Raw genomic sequence first — 7,143 nt, 5'->3', positions numbered from 1 at the left:
CCATGTGTACTGCGTAAACACCCAACAGGTATTGATAAATGTTACCTTATGTGGCAAATGTCCGATAGCTTCCAATGATCTCATAACATGGCATCAGCACCACTTTCAAATTTTTATTTTGCTATATTTACTGATTAGACCATTGCTAACTATGAATTGAGTGGTACTTCAGTGAGCATTTTCTGTATTAGTATTTTCCAGACTTCTTCAACTCGATGATCATGATGGCTACTTCAAGGAGGCAGAGCCATGTCTGTGTACCCAACTGAACTGACGAGAAGATGATCCAGATGTTGACCGTGTACACTATATTGGATCAGAGGATGACAGCCAGACCCAGGAATTTTTCCATGATCAATGTGTGGTACCAGATTGTCAAGGAGCATCAAAGGAAGACAGGAATCTATTTCAGTGGAGTGCAGAATCATCACCACTGTGATGACCTACATCAGAGGGATGTGGATGAGCTTTGAATGAGGGTTGCTGAGGTGCAGAGCCAGCCCATAGATCCCTACAGTAAGTATCGATATTCTTTGCATACATGAGCATTGCTACAGGTTATACAGAAATTGGTCTGTCCCATACATATATATATATATATATATATATATATATATATATATATATATATATATATATATATATATATATATATATATATATATATATATATATATATATCAGATGAATGTTTTTATAGCCATGTAGTAGCTGCTGTGACAATTAGCTTGTGGGGATAATTAAGTGGACATGCTAAATACTGTCCTATTAACTACAGATTCAATTTCCATATTAATTTATTTAATAATGTATTTAATATCCATAAGTATGTCATTTGTAGATATACATCTGTTTTACCCCATCTAATTGCATAATTTCACATAGCCACTGTCTTCGTGCATCACAGACACCTTTAACGCCTAGGCCACGGATGACGTCGCACTTCATAGTTTTCCATTATAGTCCTACAGTATCATGTATTGCACCATTATACTTTGAAATAAAAACACATATACAATTTCATTACATCATTCCTTCTAAACAAATTACATAGATACATTTATTTAATTTAAAAAGTAATGCCTGTCTGACTGCTTATGCATATGCTTTAATTTATGTGTTGCTAGCTATTATTTCTTTACAATAAAAGGTCCAATATTTGTTTGCATTTTCTGTATTCATCAGTTCTCTGCAGACTTCTGATAAACACCTGCAGTGCCAGTACCTGTTTTCTAATATGAAACCTTTGTTGAAAGTTAGCTTGGCCTGTAAAGCAACCAGCCAGTACTTTATATTAATGTTTACATTGTGCATGGTAACGACTCACTAAGTTAGTCTTTGAATCTCTGTGAATATGGCCATAGTCTATAATATTCTGATAACATAAGCTTTCTATCAACAGGGTTTATAGAGCAGTATCTGTTTGTTTAGGAATAACATATACTGACTGTTAGCTTGGCCTATAAGGCAAACAGCCAGCGTGACAGAGTCCCAATCCACATAGGGGAAACATATCTGTACCTGTAACCTTGATTAAATTCACCCATATAATTTTTCAGAAGAACCATATTCCAGTACGTTATAGTAATGTTTATGTTGTGCATGGTAAGGACTAATGGATTTAGTCTTTGAATTTCTATGAATATGCCCATTAGCTGTAATGCTCAGAAAACATCAGCTGTCTAATAACAGAGTCTGTAGTGTAGAATATGCTTTTTTAAGAGTAGCACACTCTAGCTAATAGCTCAGATGGTAAGGAAACAGGCCATTATGTCTGTATTTTGAAGTGCTTTGTGGTCAAATCCAGAGAGAGGACATATGTATCAGAAACTGTTATCTTGTTTTGGTATACCCATAGCATTTATTTATAAAAACATATTAGACTTATTAATAATTATTTATATTTTGAGCATAGATGCAAATAACTCAGTTATTCCTCAAATTCCTACTTACATATTCATAATTCGTAACATTATGCTAACGTCAGCTATTTAACAATGGGAAGAGAATATCTCACTAAATCTTGTTATATATCTGAGCAATTCTTTGTTTGATATTGTATACCTTGTAAAAGTGATATGAAGGTCTGTTTTCTCATGAAATATTAAAGTCAACTGTAGAACAACGTCATCCTCAAATTTTGGGGGAGTGGGATGGGCAGACTAACAGCTAAAATGCAGAACAGGAAAGATATATGTATTTTCCTAGTGATGTGCACTTTTGCAAGGAATGTAATGCCCCTTACACATACGTTACAGTTTCCATAATGTACAGTAACATGTATGGTTCTGTTCACAGAAGCTGTATGCTACATGACACACACTGCCTGAGGAATGTATGCTCTCCATTACTGTTAATGTTTCTGAGCACAGTGCTAACATGAATGCAATTTTCCAGTTTTTTACCTACATGAGCAGTACATGTTCATACTTTGCAATCCTAAGCCAAGATCCCTATTAGAAAATCATTCTCCAGCCAGATGATGTCATAACATAAAGTCTTTTCACTGCATGCAAAACATACTTTCTTAGTTAAGATGTTTTGGGTAGGCAGGCAGCTTCCCAATCTTAGAGTTTGGATGTAGATTGTGGTTGCAGGTTTGAATCTCAGATCCTCCAATCTGTGTTCAAAGATGTTAGTACCTCAGTGTAAAAATATCAACTGTGTATTTTGATTATCTAGTGTTCTTCAGAAATAAATATATATAAGCTGAGCTCAGAAATGTATATCATTGTTACGTGAGGTATATATTATTCATGCATTGTCTTTTTTTGATTTCAGACAAGGAGGATCACAGCTGGAACAAAGCTATGGTCATCAAGCAGATGAAGAGAGGTTTGTTGATTATTTTACCTGTTTTATGAGCTGAAATGCATCTTCCCCTGTTTACAGGCCTGTATTTTTCACAATAACATGTATATTGATTAGAATGCAAGCACGACCATCATGCATCAGTAAGGTAAGTGAAATCATCACATGGTGTGTTTACAACTGTGATTAAAATCTAACAGTGCTGCTAATTAATGTATCATTGAGCCATTGTTTTAACACATATTTTTTGAAATGTACTATATGACCTAAATAACAGTTGATTTGTTGTATCTGTCACATATCTTTTTTAAGTGAATGCTTCGCATTGACTTGATACTCATGATGTATCATTCAGTACACTTTTATGTCTGGTAGTGGTTTCTGTTGATTGAACAGTTGTGTATAGACTGCTTATTTACAGAGTGAATGTATGTCTGCTGAGTCAGTGCAGGTCTATGATATTTTGTCAAATATTAAAATAGTGAACAATTCATCATTTAACACCTTTTCTTAACAAGGCTACCAATCACTGAACAGAGTTTTCAGTGAAATTTTTCAAAGGGCAAAGCAACAGTTGGCCACCATCTGGAATTTGCCCTTTTTCACACTATAGTGCGATCTCAGAGTTGGTATATTTCATTACTGGGGAATGGGGAGTAGGGTGTGGGGTGTGGAGGGTCTATACCTATACCTGAATAGGTGTTAAGTTTGATTATTTTCATCTTGGCTGCTAATGTAGCCTACCATTGCCTTGATGTAGGAAAACCTTTGCTGAAAAATCCATTTGACAATCAATAGCTTCACTAAATAAGTGTTCGATGAAGAGGTGTTCACTATTTTAAGATTCAACGAAATGTCATATACCTGTGTTAGTATTTGTACTGCTGTCTGCAGACTGTGTGGTATGCCCTTCAATTCAACATTGATACTGCATCTACCTCAGACACTGTGGGTGTTTTTGTAGAAACACAGTTATAGCCTAGGTTTAATGACATTTAAGCACATACAGATTGATTGCAGCATTTCAGTATCAGCAAGCATATTCATAATGTTCTGATTTTTCAGGCTACTGAGTGATAATTGTTTTGGTAGATAATGCATGAAGTTGCATATATGCAATACTGTTAGCAACAGATATATTAGATTTTCATATGTCAACAGCTGTGCTGATTTAACATATCATATTTTCAGTGTTATACTCATTATGTTGACATGTGTTCAGTCAATTATCATGCTGCCTGTCTCAGATGTTTGTCATATGACATGCCTATTGTCCAGAATATTGTCATATCACTTTTTCCTCATTATAACAATGACACCCTGTGGCTGCTCAAATAAATCATTGAATGCAGACAGTACAATCTGTTGATTTGAGCATTCATACATTCTTACAAAGCTAATGACCCATGTGGATGTGTTTGAGCATAAAGAATAATTCAGAAAAGAATATTGACATCTTTTTTAGGAATATGACATATAGGGCCATAGGCAACTTTGTCCATAATGGACGTGTGTCAATCCCTGTGTAAATTGTCATCATAATCATATTATTTTGTGCTATAATACTCATGGGACTGTTCTGCATCATAGACATTTGCTTTGCTTTTCTGCTGTTTTTTGCAATTAAAGTTAACAGAGCATGGGACCTGTGGATGTTCTCTGATATGAAGATGATGATAAGCACACACCAGAGTCTTCTGAGGATGATGGTGGAGTGGATGATGATGATGATGATGACAATGGTGAAGGACCCAGACCAGCTCCCATGCAAGCCGTCCTATTTGCACCCTGGAGTAGACATCAACACAAATCAGGAGGAGATCTGGTAGGTCATGACAGGTGTGTTTCGAACACGGGTCTATACAAGTTGAGCGAAAACCCTTTTACGCGAATACGAATATGTCGAACCGCATCGTGCAAAGTACGTAAACCTCAAATGTCCAAAACCACAAATTACAAAATGTCGATTTGTTTTGGTTGGCCCGTCTGCGGTATAGCTCTGTAAGGTAAGTGTGCGATAGTTAGGACTTTAGGGTTAGGATTTGGGTTAAGGTAAGTGCATAGATAGGTAGAGTATGTAAGATTTAGTGTAGTGTTAGATGTAGGGTTTTTTTTAAGTGTATGTATGTGTGTTATTTATTTTGTTTGGGTGCATGTCTTTAGGGGAAGTGTGCAGTAGTTACAGGCCTTAGGGTTAGGGAGGGGTTAAGGATAGTGCATCGATAGTTGTGTATGTGGGGTTTAGTGTAGTGTTGGAAGTAGGGTTTTGTTAAATGTATGTATGTGGATTATTTATTTTGTTTGGGTGTAAGTCTGTAGTGTTTGGTTAGTGTATGTATGTGGTTTATTTATTTTGTTTGGGTAAGTACTATGTAGCGGGTGGTGGGGTTGACCGACTATGATAGGTCGATATATTTTTTTACGTGATTTAGTGCATTCGGGATTTTCGCGGTTCGAGGTATAGGGTTCGATGTTTAGGTATCCGCATAAAGGAGTTTTCGCTCAATTGATATAGACCCTCGAACACCAATGAGAGGGACCAGATGGGGTTCTTCTTTGTGAATATGGCATGGGCTATACAGGATTTATTTAGGATGTTAGCTCATGAGGTCATTCAGGAGTCTGAACCTCTATCAGCTTTATTTTATCCCTCTGGTCTGTAAGCATTGTCTGTGTACTCCACTTGTGCTATGTTGCCAATACAGTGATTTCCATTTCATTGATTGGACTGCATGTACACTCTTGTGCATGCATGTATGTGTCATGCTTATATGTTATTGGTGTCTGACATTTACTTTGCTTTCAGTGTGTGTGCATGACACACATTAACACATTGTACTTTCCATTCAAAATCAACTGCCCATGTATTGTGGCAGTTAACTTGCTGATAGAACTGCAAGAGTTAGTATGATATAATGCTGCAAGAGGCAACCTATAAACATGTGTGATACTGGGGCAACTGACAGACAACATATGTTGTCCATACTCCATTAGTAGCAGTGTGATATGCCTTTGATTTCTGTTTTGCCATATCAGGTATGTGTAACATTCAGACATACCATTTCACATGTTTTTTGGATGACAGTTGTCATGATGTCCTACTGTTATGATGTGGTGTCATGTGTCAAGGGATGGCAATATTGACACCATATGGGATCATAGACAGTTATATCCTGTCCATGTGCAGTCCTTCTTTACTGACTGCATCAAAGAGCAATTTAACATTAATCTGTACACGTTACAGATTCTTTAACAGTGCATTATACCATGTTTGTTGTATGTTGCATTTCCACATACATTATGTAGTGGCATCGGTGTACACTTTCTGTAAATACTTGCACACATTAAATGACTGTATGTGTGTGTGAACATAGTTTGATAGATACTGACACACAAATGTACCTTTGACATGTGATCATCCAATGATGTACTGCTGATGTGCTGTTATGATGCTCACAGGAGTACCCTCTGCTTCATAATGAGTAGAGTGTTTGACATACACTTGCATTTCTTTAACTGACATTTGCATGACAGTGTATCTGTGTGTGCTTGTGATTTTTGGGTTGCTTATATATGCACATTGATGTGACATTATTCCACATACTGTGTATGTGTGCTTTATACAAGTCCAGTTCTGTGGATATCTGGCCATTTGACATACATTTTTCATTTGATTAAATGTATTTCTGTGTGGCTTCTACAGTACCCTGCATGCTATACTCATGCATTTGCATTGTATCAACTTACCTTATCCTGCTTTACCCTGATGTGGCCCCAGGTTGCCCACCTCCCTCCTGCCTTCATATTGTACTATTATGTTTTGCAAACATGTTTGTTAAAACCACTGACCATTGCCATGTATTAATTTGACACAGTGAACACATGTATGCCTAGTATACAATGCAGGACATGTGCACACAGGTTGCTGGTTAATGCTTGCAATATGTCCTTATTCTCATTATGCTTGCATGTTACCCAGTGTAGTTTTTTCACATCCATGTGAACAACCTTCTATATTTATTATGTTGTACTGTTATGTTTTTGGACATATTATTACATGTCATTGGTGTAGATTATGCCACTGATAGACATACATACATACATGCACATCTACACCAGTGAATTGCCTTTGACATGGCACATGTGTGTAACATATACACATTCCATTATATATTTGTTTGGGTTGTTTACACCTACTTGTGTATATAGCACTGTTTTCTCTAATGCAGTATTTCTCTTTGGCACTGTGCTTGGTTGTTTGCCATTCACATGTATGGCCGTATGTTTGGGTCTATCCTCTGGTGGAGTTACCTACCAATGTAGACTTGTGTT

At 36.6% G+C, this 7,143-nt stretch overlaps 1 long non-coding RNA gene across 1 annotated transcript in view; it reads left to right on the top strand.

The window, feature by feature from the left end:
• Window positions 1-206: 206 nt before the first annotated feature.
• The window catches only part of LOC122801290, a 36,500-nt gene continuing 29,563 nt past the window's right edge, over window positions 207-7,143 (top strand). Inside the window, exons 1-2 of the long non-coding RNA XR_006364683.1 lie at window positions 207-516; window positions 2,782-2,835. This is a non-coding gene — a long non-coding RNA (uncharacterized LOC122801290). The remainder of the gene's footprint in view (window positions 517-2,781; window positions 2,836-7,143) is intronic.

This window comes from Protopterus annectens, chromosome 1.part0 (genome assembly GCF_019279795.1).
Source record: "Protopterus annectens isolate FY-2018-M chromosome 1.part0, PAN1.0, whole genome shotgun sequence".
Classification (NCBI taxonomy): Eukaryota; Metazoa; Chordata; order Ceratodontiformes; family Protopteridae; genus Protopterus; species Protopterus annectens.
This window is presented reverse-complemented; position numbering and strand designations above follow the sequence as displayed.